Below are 15,410 nucleotides of genomic sequence, written 5' to 3' on the forward strand. Positions count from 1 at the left end.
CCAAGCTCTACAGAAGCCAGAAAATGACCAAACATGTGGCACCAGAGAAGCTAACTTACTGCTTCAAGGAAGGACAAACCGACTCTCCAATGAACTCATAACTGTCGAGAACGAATCGATTATTTACGAGACGATCGCAAGCTGATAAAAGGGCAGATGTTTCCGCCCGGTCTCGAACCGGGGACCTTTCGCGTGTGAGGCGAACGTGATAACCACTACACTACGGAAACTTGGTAATGGCAATCCACAGAAAATTGCGTTCGCAAACGCACGCACACACAAAAACAAGGTCCCAAAACGAGAACAAACCGTTATGATGTCAAGTGAGCATTTTGGCTCATGGACTAGCTGATATGCTTAAAGGCGAATCCGCACAAGGGTAGCCGGCTTCCCGTTTCAAAGAACGACATTGTCGACTCCAACGAATCATGGGACTCCTTGGGACTAACATGGGGCACAAACTACCTTGGAGAGGATCGCAATTGGATGAAAACTGAGGAAAGATGCAGAAGTTTCCGCCCGGTCTCGAACCGGGGACCTTTTGCGCTTAAAGCGAATGTGATAACCACTACACTACGGAAACTGCCCACTCCTGAAGGACAGAAACCCAGTGCACACACAACCACACGGTCAGGAGGAAACAGAACAAGGACACACATTTGCAGCTTAACGTGGGCATTTGGGCTCATGAACTAGTTGATACTCTGCTTCAGCAAGCTAGCAACAAAGGAGACTGTCTAAAGCAACCTTTCCCAATCCTGGACCTGAGGCCTCCCTACCCTGCATGTTTTAGACCTGATTGGACCCTTGCCAAGCTCTACAGAAGCCAGAAAATGACCAAACATGTGGCACCAGAGAAGCTAACTTACTGCTTCAAGGAAGGACAAACCGACTCTCCAATGAACTCATAACTGTCGAGAACGAATCGATTATTTACGAGACGATCGCAAGCTGATAAAAGGGCAGATGTTTCCGCCCGGTCTCGAACCGGGGACCTTTCGCGTGTGAGGCGAACGTGATAACCACTACACTACGGAAACTTGGTAATGGCAATCCACAGAAAATTGCGTTCGCAAACGCACGCACACACAAAAACAAGGTCCCAAAACGAGAACAAACCGTTATGATGTCAAGTGAGCATTTTGGCTCATGGACTAGCTGATATGCTTAAAGGCGAATCCGCACAAGGGTAGCCGGCTTCCCGTTTCAAAGAACGACATTGTCGACTCCAACGAATCATGGGACTCCTTGGGACTAACATGGGGCACAAACTACCTTGGAGAGGATCGCAATTGGATGAAAACTGAGGAAAGATGCAGAAGTTTCCGCCCGGTCTCGAACCGGGGACCTTTTGCGCTTAAAGCGAATGTGATAACCACTACACTACGGAAACTGCCCACTCCTGAAGGACAGAAACCCAGTGCACACACAACCACACGGTCAGGAGGAAACAGAACAAGGACACACATTTGCAGCTTAACGTGGGCATTTGGGCTCATGAACTAGTTGATACTCTGCTTCAGCAAGCTAGCAACAAAGGAGACTGTCTAAAGCAACCTTTCCCAATCCTGGACCTGAGGCCTCCCTACCCTGCATGTTTTAGACCTGATTGGACCCTTGCCAAGCTCTACAGAAGCCAGAAAATGACCAAACATGTGGCACCAAAGAAGCTAACTTACTGCTTCAAGGAAGGACAAACCGACTCTCCAATGAACTCATAACTGTCGAGAACGCATCGATTATTTACGAGACGATCGCAAGCTGATAAAAGGGCAGATGTTTCCGCCCGGTCTCGAACCGGGGACCTTTCGCGTGTGAGGCGAACGTGATAACCACTACACTACGGAAACTTGGTAATGGCAATCCACAGAAAATTGCGTTCGCAAACGCACGCACACACAAAAACAAGGCCCCAAAACGAGGACACACCGTTATGATGTCAAATGAGCATTTTGGCTCATGGACTAGCTGATATGCTTAAAGGCGAATCCGCACAAGGGTAGCCGGCTTCCCGTTTCAAAGAACGACATTGTCGACTCCAACGAATCATGGGACTCCTTGGGACTAACATGGGGCACAAACTACCTTGGAGAGGATCGCAATTGGATGAAAACTGAGGAAAGATGCAGAAGTTTCCGCCCGGTCTCAAACCGGGGACCTTTCGCGCGTAAAGCGAATGTGATAACCACTACACTACGGAAACTGCCCACTCCTGAAGGACAGAAACCCAGTGCACACACAACCACACGGTCAGGAGGAAACAGAACAAGGACACACATTTGCAGCTTAACGTGGGCATTTGGGCTCATGAACTAGTTGATACTCTGCTTCAGCAAGCTAGCAACAAAGGAGACTGTCTAAAGCAACCTTTCCCAATCCTGGACCTGAGGCCTCCCTACCCTGCATGTTTTAGACCTGATTGGACCCTTGCCAAGCTCTACAGAAGCCAGAAAATGACCAAACATGTGGCACCAGAGAAGCTAACTTACTGCTTCAAGGAAGGACAAACCGACTCTCCAATGAACTCATAACTGTCGAGAACGCATCGATTATTTACGAGACGATCGCAAGCTGATAAAAGGGCAGATGTTTCCGCCCGGTCTCGAACCGGGGACCTTTCGCGTGTGAGGCGAACGTGATAACCACTACACTACGGAAACTTGGTATTGGCAAGCCACAGAAAATTGCGTTCACAAACGCACGCACACACAAAAACAAGGCCCCAAAACGAGGACACACCGTTATGATGTCAAATGAGCATTTTGGCTCATGGACTAGCTGATATGCTTAAAGGCGAATCCGCACAAGGGTAGCCGGCTTCCCGTTTCAAAGAACGACATTGTCGACTCCAACGAATCATGGGACTCCTTGGGACTAACATGGGGCACAAACTACCTTGGAGAGGATCGCAATTGGATGAAAACTGAGGAAAGATGCAGAAGTTTCCGCCCGGTCTCGAACCGGGGACCTTTTGCGCTTAAAGCGAATGTGATAACCACTACACTACGGAAACTGCCCACTCCTGAAGGACAGAAACCCAGTGCACACACAACCACACGGTCAGGAGGAAACAGAACAAGGACACACATTTGCAGCTTAACGTGGGCATTTGGGCTCATGAACTAGTTGATACTCTGCTTCAGCAAGCTAGCAACAAAGGAGACTGTCTAAAGCAACCTTTCCCAATCCTGGACCTGAGGCCTCCCTACCCTGCATGTTTTAGACCTGATTGGACCCTTGCCAAGCTCTACAGAAGCCAGAAAATGACCAAACATGTGGCACCAGAGAAGCTAACTTACTGCTTCAAGGAAGGACAAACCGACTCTCCAATGAACTCATAACTGTCGAGAACGAATCGATTATTTACGAGACGATCGCAAGCTGATAAAAGGGCAGATGTTTCCGCCCGGTCTCGAACCGGGGACCTTTCGCGTGTGAGGCGAACGTGATAACCACTACACTACGGAAACTTGGTAATGGCAATCCACAGAAAATTGCGTTCGCAAACGCACGCACACACAAAAACAAGGTCCCAAAACGAGAACAAACCGTTATGATGTCAAGTGAGCATTTTGGCTCATGGACTAGCTGATATGCTTAAAGGCGAATCCGCACAAGGGTAGCCGGCTTCCCGTTTCAAAGAACGACATTGTCGACTCCAACGAATCATGGGACTCCTTGGGACTAACATGGGGCACAAACTACCTTGGAGAGGATCGCAATTGGATGAAAACTGAGGAAAGATGCAGAAGTTTCCGCCCGGTCTCGAACCGGGGACCTTTTGCGCTTAAAGCGAATGTGATAACCACTACACTACGGAAACTGCCCACTCCTGAAGGACAGAAACCCAGTGCACACACAACCACACGGTCAGGAGGAAACAGAACAAGGACACACATTTGCAGCTTAACGTGGGCATTTGGGCTCATGAACTAGTTGATACTCTGCTTCAGCAAGCTAGCAACAAAGGAGACTGTCTAAAGCAACCTTTCCCAATCCTGGACCTGAGGCCTCCCTACCCTGCATGTTTTAGACCTGATTGGACCCTTGCCAAGCTCTACAGAAGCCAGAAAATGACCAAACATGTGGCACCAGAGAAGCTAACTTACTGCTTCAAGGAAGGACAAACCGACTCTCCAATGAACTCATAACTGTCGAGAACGAATCGATTATTTACGAGACGATCGCAAGCTGATAAAAGGGCAGATGTTTCCGCCCGGTCTCGAACCGGGGACCTTTCGCGTGTGAGGCGAACGTGATAACCACTACACTACGGAAACTTGGTAATGGCAATCCACAGAAAATTGCGTTCGCAAACGCACGCACACACAAAAACAAGGCCCCAAAACGAGGACACACCGTTATGATGTCAAATGAGCATTTTGGCTCATGGACTAGCTGATATGCTTAAAGGCGAATCCGCACAAGGGTAGCCGGCTTCCCGTTTCAAAGAACGACATTGTCGACTCCAACGAATCATGGGACTCCTTGGGACTAACATGGGGCACAAACTACCTTGGAGAGGATCGCAATTGGATGAAAACTGAGGAAAGATGCAGAAGTTTCCGCCCGGTCTCAAACCGGGGACCTTTCGCGCGTAAAGCGAATGTGATAACCACTACACTACGGAAACTGCCCACTCCTGAAGGACAGAAACCCAGTGCACACACAACCACACGGTCAGGAGGAAACAGAACAAGGACACACATTTGCAGCTTAACGTGGGCATTTGGGCTCATGAACTAGTTGATACTCTGCTTCAGCAAGCTAGCAACAAAGGAGACTGTCTAAAGCAACCTTTCCCAATCCTGGACCTGAGGCCTCCCTACCCTGCATGTTTTAGACCTGATTGGACCCTTGCCAAGCTCTACAGAAGCCAGAAAATGACCAAACATGTGGCACCAGAGAAGCTAACTTACTGCTTCAAGGAAGGACAAACCGACTCTCCAATGAACTCATAACTGTCGAGAACGAATCGATTATTTACGAGACGATCGCAAGCTGATAAAAGGGCAGATGTTTCCGCCCGGTCTCGAACCGGGGACCTTTCGCGTGTGAGGCGAACGTGATAACCACTACACTACGGAAACTTGGTAATGGCAATCCACAGAAAATTGCATTCGCAAACGCACGCACACACAAAAACAAGGCCCCAAAACGAGGACACACCGTTATGATGTCAAATGAGCATTTTGGCTCATGGACTAGCTGATATGCTTAAAGGCGAATCCGCACAAGGGTAGCCGGCTTCCCGTTTCAAAGAACGACATTGTCGACTCCAACGAATCATGGGACTCCTTGGGACTAACATGGGGCACAAACTACCTTGGAGAGGATCGCAATTGGATGAAAACTGAGGAAAGATGCAGAAGTTTCCGCCCGGTCTCGAACCGGGGACCTTTTGCGCTTAAAGCGAATGTGATAACCACTACACTACGGAAACTGCCCACTCCTGAAGGACAGAAACCCAGTGCACACACAACCACACGGTCAGGAGGAAACAGAACAAGGACACACATTTGCAGCTTAACGTGGGCATTTGGGCTCATGAACTAGTTGATACTCTGCTTCAGCAAGCTAGCAACAAAGGAGACTGTCTAAAGCAACCTTTCCCAATCCTGGACCTGAGGCCTCCCTACCCTGCATGTTTTAGACCTGATTGGACCCTTGCCAAGCTCTACAGAAGCCAGAAAATGACCAAACATGTGGCACCAGAGAAGCTAACTTACTGCTTCAAGGAAGGACAAACCGACTCTCCAATGAACTCATAACTGTCGAGAACGCATCGATTATTTACGAGACGATCGCAAGCTGATAAAAGGGCAGATGTTTCCGCCCGGTCTCGAACCGGGGACCTTTCGCATGTGAGGCAAGCATGATAACCACTACACTACGGAAACTTGTTATTGGGAAGCCACAGAAAATTGCGTTCACAAACGCACGCACACACAAAAACAAGGTCCCAAAACGAGAACAAACCGTTATGATGTCAAGTGAGCATTTTGGCTCATGGACTAGCTGATATGCTTAAAGGCGAATCCGCACAAGGGTAGCCGGCTTCCCGTTTCAAAGAACGACATTGTCAACTCCAACGAATCATGGGACTCCTTGGGACTAACATGGGGCACAAACTACCTTGGAGAGGATCGCAATTGGATGAAAACTGAGGAAAGATGCAGAAGTTTCCGCCCGGTCTCAAACCGGGGACCTTTCGCGCGTAAAGCGAATGTGATAACCACTACACTACGGAAACTGCCCACTCCTGAAGGACAGAAACCCAGTGCACACACAACCACACGGTCAGGAGGAAACAGAACAAGGACACACATTTGAAGCTTAACGTGGGCATTTGGGCTCATGAACTAGTTGATACTCTGCTTCAGCAAGCTAGCAACAAAGGAGATTGTCTAAAGCAACCTTTCCCAATCCTGGACCTGAGGCCTCCCTACCCTGCATGTTTTAGACCTGATTGGACCCTTGACAAGCTCTACAGAAGCCAGAAAACGACCAAACATGTGGCGCCAGAGAAGCTAACTTACTGCTTCAAAGAAGGACAAACCGACTCTCCAATGAACTCATAACTGTCGAGAACGCATCGATTATTTACGAGACGATCGCAAGCTGATAAAAGGGCAGATGTTTCCGCCCGGTCTCGAACCGGGGACCTTTCGCATGTGAGGCAAGCATGATAACCACTACACTACGGAAACTTGTTATTGGAAAGCCACAGAAAATTGCGTTCACAAACGCACGCACACACAAAAACAAGGTCCCAAAACGAGAACAAACCGTTATGATGTCAAGTGAGCATTTTGGCTCATGGACTAGCTGATATGCTTAAAGGCGAATCCGCACAAGGGTAGCCGGCTTCCCGTTTCAAAGAACGACATTGTCAACTCCAACGAATCATGGGACTCCTTGGGACTAACATGGGGCACAAACTACCTTGGAGAGGATCGCAATTGGATGAAAACTGAGGAAAGATGCAGAAGTTTCCGCCCGGTCTCGAACCGGGGACCTTTCGCGCATAAAGCGAATGTGATAACCACTACACTACGGAAACTGCCCACTCCTGAAGGACAGAAACCCAGTGCACACACAACCACACGGTCAGGAGGAAACAGAACAAGGACACACATTTGCAGCTTAACGTGGGCATTTGGGCTCATGAACTAGTTGATACTCTGCTTCAGCAAGCTAGCAACAAAGGAGATTGTCTAAAGCAACCTTTCGCAATCCTGGACCTGAGGCCTCCCTGCCCTGCATGTTTTAGACCTGATTGGACCCTTGCCAAGCTCTACAGAAGCCAGAAAACGACCAAACATGTGGCACCAGAGAAGCTAACTTACTGCTTCAAAGAAGGACAAACCGACTCTCCAATGAACTCATAACTGTCGAGAACGCATCGATTATTTACGAGACGATCGCAAGCTGATAAAAGGGCAGATGTTTCCGCCCGGTCTCGAACCGAGGACCTTTCGCGTGTGAGGCGAACGTGATAACCACTACACTACGGAAACTTGGTAATGGCAAGCCACAGAAAATTGTGTTCCCAAACGCACGCACACACAATAAACAAGGCCCCAAAACGAGGACACACCGTAATGACGTCAAATGAGCATTTTGGCTCATGGACTAGCTGATATGCTTAAAGGCGAATCCGCACAAGGGTAGCCGGCTTCCCGTTTCAAAGAACGACATTGTCGACTCCAACGAATCATGGGACTCCTTGGGACTAACATGGGGCACAAACTACCTTGGAGAGGATCGCAATTGGATGAAAACTGAGGAAAGATGCAGAAGTTTCCGCCCGGTCTCGAACCGGGGACCTTTCGCGCGTAAAGCGAATGTGATAACCACTACACTACGGAAACTGCCCACTCCTGAAGGACAGAAACCCAGTGCACACACAACCACACGGTCAGGAGGAAACAGAACAAGGACACACATTTGCAGCTTAACGTGGGCATTTGGGCTCATGAACTAGTTGATACTCTGCTTCAGCAAGCTACCAACAAAGGAGATTGTCTAAAGCAACCTTTCCAAATCCTGGACCTGAGGCCTCCCTGCCCTGCATGTTTTAGACCTGATTGGACCCTTGCCAAGCTCTACAGAAGCCAGAAAACGACCAAACATGTGGCACCAGAGAAGCTAACTTACTGCTTCAAAGAAGGACAAACCGACTCTCCAATGAACTCATAACTGTCGAGAACGCATCGATTATTTACGAGACGATCGCAAGCTGATAAAAGGGCAGATGTTTCCACCCTGTCTCGAACCGGGGACCTTTCGCGTGTGAGGCGAACGTGATAACCACTACACTACGGAAACTTGGCAATGGCAATCCACAGAAAATTGCGTTCGCAAACGCACGCACACACAAAAACAAGGCCCCAAAACGAGGACACACCGTTATGATGTCAAATGAGCATTTTGGCTCATGGACTAGCTGATATGCTTAATATTTACACTAAAACCGTAGAATTTTAGACTAGGTACTGTAAGCAGACCCCGCAATGTCGACAAGTTAATACTGAATGTTGGTTACGTTATTGTACTGCACTGTCTGTACTGTACTGTACTGTAGCTCCCTACTGTACCTGCGCTTGTCAGACGTAACTAATAAACGTAGAGCTATAGCACGTTAACTAGTAAAATGATGAAGTAACCAATACAACTAACGTTATGACAACACTTACTTGAATTATTGCGAATATATCCTGCCTGTTTCCTCTCACGATTACATTAGAAATTAGCGTTACTGTAGTAGCGATTGCTAATATTAGCTAAAGTGCCTAAAGTTTAACATGGCACTGGACAACAACATGTTAACGTGACTTTGCCTGAGGGATGTAATACAATCTATTCCTATTTAAGTAGAAAATACAATTAATGGTCACTTACTTTGATGCTTTCTTGTACGTTTGTACTGACAGTAAATAGAATGTGTATTAGTGACAGCCAACGGACTTCTCTTCAGACAGAAAGTTTTCCAACGGACTCACAATGGATAGAAGCGCTGTGATTGGCTGTATCCATTCTCACTCAAAGACGTGATTGGCCTAAATCCAATCCACATTGGACAGTTAGGATCCTGATTGGATGGGGAGATTGGAGTTTAGGTAGCCGATCCTGCCCCAGGTAGCGCCAACAAGGCATGCTGCATGGCCGTGGCCCTCACCGCACCCAGGTCAGCAGGTGCTGTGGAAACGGTGCTAGAGGGCTTGCCAGGTATCGAGAGGGAAAAAGGCGCAGCCCGGTAGCTGTCTTTAGATCACCAGCTACAAACACCCTCTGCCGTGCGTCCATTCCATTTTGAAACAGATGTGACAATGTCCTACTTTTTCTAAAATACCTGCCCCGTGTGATGCTCGAACTCACGACCTTCAGATTATGAGACTGACGCGCTGCCTACTGCGCCAACGAGGCATGCTGCATTGCTGTGGCCCTCACCGCACCCAGGTCAGCAGGTGCTGTGGAAAAGGTGCTAGAGGGCTTGCCAGGTATCGAGAGGGAAAAAGGCGCAGCCCGGTAGCTGTCTTTAGATCACCAGCTACAAACACCCTCTGCCGTGCGTCCATTCCATTTTGAAACAGATGTGACAATGTCCTACTTTTTCTAAAATACCTGCCCCGTGTGAGGCATGAACTCACGACCTTCAGATTATGAGACTGACGCGCTGCCTACTGCGCCAACGAGGCATGCTGCATGGCTGTGGCCCTCACCGCACCCAGGTCAGCAGGTGTTGTGGAAACGGTGCTAGAGGGCTTGCCAAGTATCGGCGAAAAAAAAAAGCATTGTCCGGTAGCTGGCTGAAGATCACCAGCTACAAACACCCTCTGCCGTGCGTCCATTCCATTTTGAAACAGATGTGACAATGTTCTACTTTTTCTAAAATACCTGCCCCGTGTGATGCTCGAACTCACGACCTTCAGATTATGAGACTGACGCGCTGCCTACTGCGCCAACGAGGCATGCTGCATGGCTGTGGCCCTCACCGCACCCAGGTCAGCAGGTGCTGTGGAAACGGTGCTAGAGGGCTTGCCAGGTATCGAGAGGGAAAAAGGCGCAGCCCGGTAGCTGTCTTTAGATCACCAGCTACAAACACCCTCTGCCGTGCGTCCATTCCATTTTGAAACAGATGTGACAATGTCCTACTTTTTCTAAAATACCTGCCCCGTGTGAGGCATGAACTCACGACCTTCAGATTATGAGACTGACGCGCTGCCTACTGCGCCAACGAGGCATGCTGCATGGCTGTGGCCCTCACCGCACCCAGGTCAGCAGGTGCTGTGGAAACGGTGCTAGAGGGCTTGCCAGGTATCGAGAGGGAAAAAGGCGCAGCCCGGTAGCTGTCTTTAGATCACCAGCTACAAACATCCTCTGCCGTGCGTCCATTCCATTTTGAAACAGATGTGACAATGTCCTACTTTTTCTAAAATACCTGCCCCGTGTGAGGCTCGAACTCACGACCTTCAGATTATGAGACTGACGCGCTGCCTACTGCGCCAACGAGGCATGCTGCATGGCTGTGGCCCTCACCGCACCCAGGTCAGCAGGTGCTGTGGAAACGGTGCTAGAGGGCTTGCCAGATATCGAGAGGGAAAAAGGCGCAGCCCGGTAGCTGTCTTTAGATCACAAGCTACAAACACCCTCTGCCGTGCGTCCATTCCATTTTGAAACAGATGTGACAATGTCCTACTTTTTCTAAAATACCTGCCCCGTGTGAGGCATGAACTCACGACCTTCAGATTATGAGACTGACGCGCTGCCTACTGCGCCAACGAGGCATGCTGCATGGCTGTGGCCCTCACCGCACCCAGGTCAGCAGGTGCTGTGGAAACGGTGCTAGAGGGCTTGCCAAGTATCGGCGAAAAAAAAAAAGCATTGTCCGGTAGCTGGCTGAAGATCAACAGCTACAAACACCCTCTGCCGTGCGTCCATTCCATTTTGAAACAGATGTGACAATGTCCTACTTTTTCTAAAATACCTGCCCCGTGTGATGCTCGAACTCACGACCTTCAGATTATGAGACTGACGCGCTGCCTACTGCGCCAACGAGGCATGCTGCATGGCTGTGGCCCTCACCGCACCCAGGTCAGCAGGTGCTGTGGAAACGGTGCTAGAGGGCTTGCCAGGTATCGAGAGGGAAAAAGGCGCAGCCCGGTAGCTGTCTTTAGATCACCAGCTACAAACACCCTCTGCCGTGCGTCCATTCCATTTTGAAACAGATGTGACAATGTCCTACTTTTTCTAAAATACCTGCCCCGTGTGAGGCATGAACTCACGACCTTCAGATTATGAGACTGACGCGCTGCCTACTGCGCCAACGAGGCATGCTGCATGGCTGTGGCCCTCACCGCACCCAGGTCAGCAGGTGTTGTGGAAACGGTGCTAGAGGGCTTGCCAAGTATCGGCGAAAAAAAAAAGCATTGTCCGGTAGCTGGCTGAAGATCACCAGCTACAAACACCCTCTGCCGTGCGTCCATTCCATTTTGAAACAGATGTGACAATGTTCTACTTTTTCTAAAATACCTGCCCCGTGTGATGCTCGAACTCACGACCTTCAGATTATGAGACTGATGCGCTGCCTACTGCGCCAACGAGGCATGCTGCATGGCTGTGGCCCTCACCGCACCCAGGTCAGCAGGTGCTGTGGAAACGGTGCTAGAGGGCTTGCCAGGTATCGAGAGGGAAAAAGGCGCAGCCCGGTAGCTGTCTTTAGATCACCAGCTACAAACACCCTCTGCCGTACGTCCATTCCATTTTGAAACAGATGTGACAATGTCCTACTTTTTCTAAAATACCTGCCCCGTGTGAGGCTCGAACTCACGACCTTCAGATTATGAGACTGACGCGCTGCCTACTGCGCCAACGAGGCATGCTGCATGGCTGTGGCCCTCACCGCACCCAGGTCAGCAGGTGCTGTGGAAACGGTGCTAGAGGGCTTGCCAGATATCGAGAGGGAAAAAGGCGCAGCCCGGTAGCTGTCTTTAGATCACAAGCTACAAACACCCTCTGCCGTGCGTCCATTCCATTTTGAAACAGATGTGACAATGTCCTACTTTTTCTAAAATACCTGCCCCGTGTGAGGCATGAACTCACGACCTTCAGATTATGAGACTGACGCGCTGCCTACTGCGCCAACGAGGCATGCTGCATGGCTGTGGCCCTCACCGCACCCAGGTCAGCAGGTGCTGTGGAAACGGTGCTAGAGGGCTTGCCAGGTATCGAGAGGGAAAAAGGCGCAGCCCGGTAGCTGTCTTTAGATCACCAGCTACAAACACCCTCTGCCGTGCGTCCATTCCATTTTGAAACAGATGTGACAATGTCCTACTTTTTCTAAAATACCTGCCCCGTGTGAGGCTCGAACTCACGACCTTCAGATTATGAGACTGACGCGCTGCCTACTGCGCCAACGAGGCATGCTGCATGGCTGTGGCCCTCACCGCACCCAGGTCAGCAGGTGCTGTGGAAACGGTGCTAGAGGGCTTGCCAGATATCGAGAGGGAAAAAGGCGCAGCCCGGTAGCTGTCTTTAGATCACAAGCTACAAACACCCTCTGCCGTGCGTCCATTCCATTTTGAAACAGATGTGACAATGTCCTACTTTTTCTAAAATACCTGCCCCGTGTGAGGCATGAACTCACGACCTTCAGATTATGAGACTGACGCGCTGCCTACTGCGCCAACGAGGCATGCTGCATGGCTGTGGCCCTCACCGCACCCAGGTCAGCAGGTGCTGTGGAAACGGTGCTAGAGGGCTTGCCAAGTATCGGCGAAAAAAAAAAAGCATTGTCCGGTAGCTGGCTGAAGATCAACAGCTACAAACACCCTCTGCCGTGCGTCCATTCCATTTTGAAACAGATGTGACAATGTCCTACTTTTTCTAAAATACCTGCCCCGTGTGATGCTCGAACTCACGACCTTCAGATTATGAGACTGACGCGCTGCCTACTGCGCCAACGAGGCATGCTGCATGGCTGTGGCCCTCACCTCACCCAGGTCAGCAGGTGCTGTGGAAACGGTGCTAGAGGGCTTGCCAGGTATCGAGAGGGAAAAAGGCGCAGCCCGGTAGCTGTCTTTAGATCACCAGCTACAAACACCCTCTGCCGTGCGTCCATTCCATTTTGAAACAGATGTGACAATGTCCTACTTTTTCTAAAATACCTGCCCCGTGTGAGGTATGAACTCACGACCTTCAGATTATGAGACTGACGCGCTGCCTACTGCGCCAACGAGGCATGCTGCATGGCTGTGGTCCTCACCGCACCCAGGTCAGCAGGTGTTGTGGAAACGGTGCTAGAGGGCTTGCCAAGTATCGGCGAAAAAAAAAAGCATTGTCCGGTAGCTGGCTGAAGATCACCAGCTACAAACACCCTCTGCCGTGCGTCCATTCCATTTTGAAACAGATGTGACAATGTCCTACTTTTTCTAAAATACCTGCCCCGTGTGATGCTCGAACTCACGACCTTCAGATTATGAGACTGACGCGCTGCCTACTGCGCCAACGAGGCATGCTGCATGGCTGTGGCCCTCACCGCACCCAGGTCAGCAGGTGCTGTGGAAACGGTGCTAGAGGGCTTGCCAGGTATCGAGAGGGAAAAAGGCGCAGCCCGGTAGCTGTCTTTAGATCACCAGCTACAAACACCCTCTGCCGTGCGTCCATTCCATTTTGAAACAGATGTGACAATGTCCTACTTTTTCTAAAATACCTGCCCCGTGTGAGGCTGCAACTCACGACCTTCAGATTATGAGACTGACGCGCTGCCTACTGCGCCAACGAGGCATGCTGCATGGCTGTGGCCCTCACCGCACCCAGGTCAGCAGGTGCTGTGGAAACGGTGCTAGAGGGCTTGCCAAGTATCGGCGAAAAAAAAAAAGCATTGTCCGGTAGCTGGCTGAAGATCACCAGCTACAAACACCCTCTGCCGTGCGTCCATTCCATTTTGAAACAGATGTGACAATGTCCTACTTTTTCTAAAATACCTGCCCCGTGTGAGGCTCGAACTCACGACCTTCAGATTATGAGACTGACGCGCTGCCTACTGCGCCAACGAGGCATGCTGCATGGCTGTGGCCCTCACCGCACCCAGGTCAGCAGGTGCTGTGGAAACGGTGCTAGAGGGCTTGCCAGGTATCGAGAGGGAAAAAGGCGCAGCCCGGTAGCTGTCTTTAGATCACCAGCTACAAACACCCTCTGCCGTGCGTCCATTCCATTTTGAAACAGATGTGACAATGTCCTACTTTTTCTAAAATACCTGCCCCGTGTGAAGCTCGAACTCAGGACCTTCAGATTATGAGACTGACGTGCTGCCTACTGCGCCAACGAGGCATGCTGCATGGCTGTGGCCCTCACCGCACCCACGTCAGCAGGTGCTGTGGAAACGGTGCTAGAGGGCTTGCCAAGTATCGGCGAAAAAAAAAAGCATTGTCCGGTAGCTGTCTTTAGATCACAAGCTACAAACACCCTCTGCCGTGCGTCCATTCCATTTTGAAACAGATGTGACAATGTCCTACTTTTTCTAAAATACCTGCCCCATGTGAGGCTCGAACTCACGACCTTCAGATTATGAGACTGACGCGCTGCCTACTGCGCCAAAGCTGGGGAACATTCGTCTACGTGGGGGGGGGGAGAAAGGAAAGGAGGGGGGAGAAAGGGGGAAAAAGAAAAAGGAGGAAAAAAGAGGGAAAAAAAGGAAAAAAGAGAGAAAAAAGGAGAGAAAAAGAGAAGGAAGGGATTTTTATGGCCCATACCTACATCAGCAATATTTTTTAAATGTTGGGGTATATCAGGAATCACAATTAAAACCTTATTTTTCTATTTCTATAGACACATATATGGGATAAAAGTTAGGTTCCAAAGGTTCTGGTTTGACTCAATTGTTGCCACAAATTCAAGTGGTTACTTTTTTTTCTTGGAAATCACATAATCACTGTTTGGTTAATAACAAAACAATGATGATACTAATTACTGTTAAGTGAATATTTAAAATGAAGTTGATGTATTGAGCAGAAACTTTTATCCACAAAACAAACAAACGAAGCATAGGAAAATACATTTCTGTTGTGATGAAACTTTTATTTTCAGTCATCACAAAGCCATTATACAGCAGTAAGTGAATCCCTCCATTCACTTATTCAACAGTAACTACAGAAAATAACTTAAATATATACAAAACAGTAGTGAATCCCTCCATTCACTTATTCAACAGTGACTATAGACAATAACTTAAATATAGACAGAACAGTAGTGAATCCCACATTCACTTATTCAACAGTGACTATAGACAATAACTTACATTTATACAGAACAGTAGTGAATCCCTCCATTCACTTATTCTTCAGTAACTACAGAAAATAACTTAAATATATACAGAACAGTAGTGAATCCCACATTCACTTATTCAA

The 15,410-nt window shown here is 49.2% G+C and overlaps 39 non-coding genes across 39 annotated transcripts; all 39 read right to left on the reverse strand.

Moving 5' to 3' along the window:
• Nucleotides 1–157: 157 nt before the first annotated feature.
• Nucleotides 158–230, reverse strand: trnav-cac. Its single transcript has one exon. It is a non-coding gene; the product is annotated as a tRNA-Val (tRNA).
• Nucleotides 231–510: 280 nt separating this feature from the next.
• trnal-uaa lies at nt 511–583 on the reverse strand. Its single transcript has one exon. It is a non-coding gene; the product is annotated as a tRNA-Leu (tRNA).
• Nucleotides 584–967: 384 nt separating this feature from the next.
• On the reverse strand, nt 968–1,040 carry trnav-cac. Its single transcript has one exon. It is a non-coding gene; the product is annotated as a tRNA-Val (tRNA).
• Nucleotides 1,041–1,320: 280 nt separating this feature from the next.
• On the reverse strand, nt 1,321–1,393 carry trnal-uaa. The gene has a single exon. It is a non-coding gene; the product is annotated as a tRNA-Leu (tRNA).
• A 384-nt stretch (nt 1,394–1,777) lies between these two features.
• Nucleotides 1,778–1,850, reverse strand: trnav-cac. The gene has a single exon. It is a non-coding gene; the product is annotated as a tRNA-Val (tRNA).
• Nucleotides 1,851–2,130: 280 nt separating this feature from the next.
• Nucleotides 2,131–2,203, reverse strand: trnav-uac. The gene has a single exon. It is a non-coding gene; the product is annotated as a tRNA-Val (tRNA).
• A 384-nt stretch (nt 2,204–2,587) lies between these two features.
• trnav-cac lies at nt 2,588–2,660 on the reverse strand. The gene has a single exon. It is a non-coding gene; the product is annotated as a tRNA-Val (tRNA).
• A 280-nt stretch (nt 2,661–2,940) lies between these two features.
• trnal-uaa lies at nt 2,941–3,013 on the reverse strand. The gene has a single exon. It is a non-coding gene; the product is annotated as a tRNA-Leu (tRNA).
• Nucleotides 3,014–3,397: 384 nt separating this feature from the next.
• trnav-cac lies at nt 3,398–3,470 on the reverse strand. The gene has a single exon. It is a non-coding gene; the product is annotated as a tRNA-Val (tRNA).
• A 280-nt stretch (nt 3,471–3,750) lies between these two features.
• Nucleotides 3,751–3,823, reverse strand: trnal-uaa. Its single transcript has one exon. It is a non-coding gene; the product is annotated as a tRNA-Leu (tRNA).
• A 384-nt stretch (nt 3,824–4,207) lies between these two features.
• On the reverse strand, nt 4,208–4,280 carry trnav-cac. The gene has a single exon. It is a non-coding gene; the product is annotated as a tRNA-Val (tRNA).
• Nucleotides 4,281–4,560: 280 nt separating this feature from the next.
• On the reverse strand, nt 4,561–4,633 carry trnav-uac. The gene has a single exon. It is a non-coding gene; the product is annotated as a tRNA-Val (tRNA).
• A 384-nt stretch (nt 4,634–5,017) lies between these two features.
• trnav-cac lies at nt 5,018–5,090 on the reverse strand. Its single transcript has one exon. It is a non-coding gene; the product is annotated as a tRNA-Val (tRNA).
• Nucleotides 5,091–5,370: 280 nt separating this feature from the next.
• trnal-uaa lies at nt 5,371–5,443 on the reverse strand. Its single transcript has one exon. It is a non-coding gene; the product is annotated as a tRNA-Leu (tRNA).
• A 384-nt stretch (nt 5,444–5,827) lies between these two features.
• On the reverse strand, nt 5,828–5,900 carry trnav-cac. The gene has a single exon. It is a non-coding gene; the product is annotated as a tRNA-Val (tRNA).
• Nucleotides 5,901–6,180: 280 nt separating this feature from the next.
• trnav-uac lies at nt 6,181–6,253 on the reverse strand. The gene has a single exon. It is a non-coding gene; the product is annotated as a tRNA-Val (tRNA).
• Nucleotides 6,254–6,637: 384 nt separating this feature from the next.
• Nucleotides 6,638–6,710, reverse strand: trnav-cac. Its single transcript has one exon. It is a non-coding gene; the product is annotated as a tRNA-Val (tRNA).
• A 280-nt stretch (nt 6,711–6,990) lies between these two features.
• On the reverse strand, nt 6,991–7,063 carry trnai-uau. The gene has a single exon. It is a non-coding gene; the product is annotated as a tRNA-Ile (tRNA).
• Nucleotides 7,064–7,447: 384 nt separating this feature from the next.
• trnav-cac lies at nt 7,448–7,520 on the reverse strand. The gene has a single exon. It is a non-coding gene; the product is annotated as a tRNA-Val (tRNA).
• Nucleotides 7,521–7,801: 281 nt separating this feature from the next.
• On the reverse strand, nt 7,802–7,874 carry trnav-uac. The gene has a single exon. It is a non-coding gene; the product is annotated as a tRNA-Val (tRNA).
• A 384-nt stretch (nt 7,875–8,258) lies between these two features.
• Nucleotides 8,259–8,331, reverse strand: trnav-cac. The gene has a single exon. It is a non-coding gene; the product is annotated as a tRNA-Val (tRNA).
• A 1,025-nt stretch (nt 8,332–9,356) lies between these two features.
• trnam-cau lies at nt 9,357–9,429 on the reverse strand. Its single transcript has one exon. It is a non-coding gene; the product is annotated as a tRNA-Met (tRNA).
• Nucleotides 9,430–9,628: 199 nt separating this feature from the next.
• On the reverse strand, nt 9,629–9,701 carry trnam-cau. The gene has a single exon. It is a non-coding gene; the product is annotated as a tRNA-Met (tRNA).
• Nucleotides 9,702–9,901: 200 nt separating this feature from the next.
• trnam-cau lies at nt 9,902–9,974 on the reverse strand. The gene has a single exon. It is a non-coding gene; the product is annotated as a tRNA-Met (tRNA).
• Nucleotides 9,975–10,173: 199 nt separating this feature from the next.
• On the reverse strand, nt 10,174–10,246 carry trnam-cau. Its single transcript has one exon. It is a non-coding gene; the product is annotated as a tRNA-Met (tRNA).
• A 199-nt stretch (nt 10,247–10,445) lies between these two features.
• trnam-cau lies at nt 10,446–10,518 on the reverse strand. Its single transcript has one exon. It is a non-coding gene; the product is annotated as a tRNA-Met (tRNA).
• Nucleotides 10,519–10,717: 199 nt separating this feature from the next.
• On the reverse strand, nt 10,718–10,790 carry trnam-cau. The gene has a single exon. It is a non-coding gene; the product is annotated as a tRNA-Met (tRNA).
• Nucleotides 10,791–10,991: 201 nt separating this feature from the next.
• On the reverse strand, nt 10,992–11,064 carry trnam-cau. The gene has a single exon. It is a non-coding gene; the product is annotated as a tRNA-Met (tRNA).
• Nucleotides 11,065–11,263: 199 nt separating this feature from the next.
• trnam-cau lies at nt 11,264–11,336 on the reverse strand. Its single transcript has one exon. It is a non-coding gene; the product is annotated as a tRNA-Met (tRNA).
• Nucleotides 11,337–11,536: 200 nt separating this feature from the next.
• On the reverse strand, nt 11,537–11,609 carry trnam-cau. The gene has a single exon. It is a non-coding gene; the product is annotated as a tRNA-Met (tRNA).
• A 199-nt stretch (nt 11,610–11,808) lies between these two features.
• On the reverse strand, nt 11,809–11,881 carry trnam-cau. The gene has a single exon. It is a non-coding gene; the product is annotated as a tRNA-Met (tRNA).
• A 199-nt stretch (nt 11,882–12,080) lies between these two features.
• Nucleotides 12,081–12,153, reverse strand: trnam-cau. Its single transcript has one exon. It is a non-coding gene; the product is annotated as a tRNA-Met (tRNA).
• A 199-nt stretch (nt 12,154–12,352) lies between these two features.
• Nucleotides 12,353–12,425, reverse strand: trnam-cau. Its single transcript has one exon. It is a non-coding gene; the product is annotated as a tRNA-Met (tRNA).
• Nucleotides 12,426–12,624: 199 nt separating this feature from the next.
• trnam-cau lies at nt 12,625–12,697 on the reverse strand. The gene has a single exon. It is a non-coding gene; the product is annotated as a tRNA-Met (tRNA).
• Nucleotides 12,698–12,898: 201 nt separating this feature from the next.
• trnam-cau lies at nt 12,899–12,971 on the reverse strand. Its single transcript has one exon. It is a non-coding gene; the product is annotated as a tRNA-Met (tRNA).
• A 199-nt stretch (nt 12,972–13,170) lies between these two features.
• On the reverse strand, nt 13,171–13,243 carry trnam-cau. The gene has a single exon. It is a non-coding gene; the product is annotated as a tRNA-Met (tRNA).
• Nucleotides 13,244–13,443: 200 nt separating this feature from the next.
• Nucleotides 13,444–13,516, reverse strand: trnam-cau. Its single transcript has one exon. It is a non-coding gene; the product is annotated as a tRNA-Met (tRNA).
• Nucleotides 13,517–13,715: 199 nt separating this feature from the next.
• On the reverse strand, nt 13,716–13,788 carry trnam-cau. Its single transcript has one exon. It is a non-coding gene; the product is annotated as a tRNA-Met (tRNA).
• A 201-nt stretch (nt 13,789–13,989) lies between these two features.
• On the reverse strand, nt 13,990–14,062 carry trnam-cau. The gene has a single exon. It is a non-coding gene; the product is annotated as a tRNA-Met (tRNA).
• Between the last annotated feature and the right edge of the window lie 1,348 nt (nt 14,063–15,410).

Source organism: Hypomesus transpacificus, unplaced genomic scaffold (assembly GCF_021917145.1).
Source record: "Hypomesus transpacificus isolate Combined female unplaced genomic scaffold, fHypTra1 scaffold_440, whole genome shotgun sequence".
NCBI classification, from domain to species: Eukaryota; Metazoa; Chordata; class Actinopteri; order Osmeriformes; family Osmeridae; genus Hypomesus; species Hypomesus transpacificus.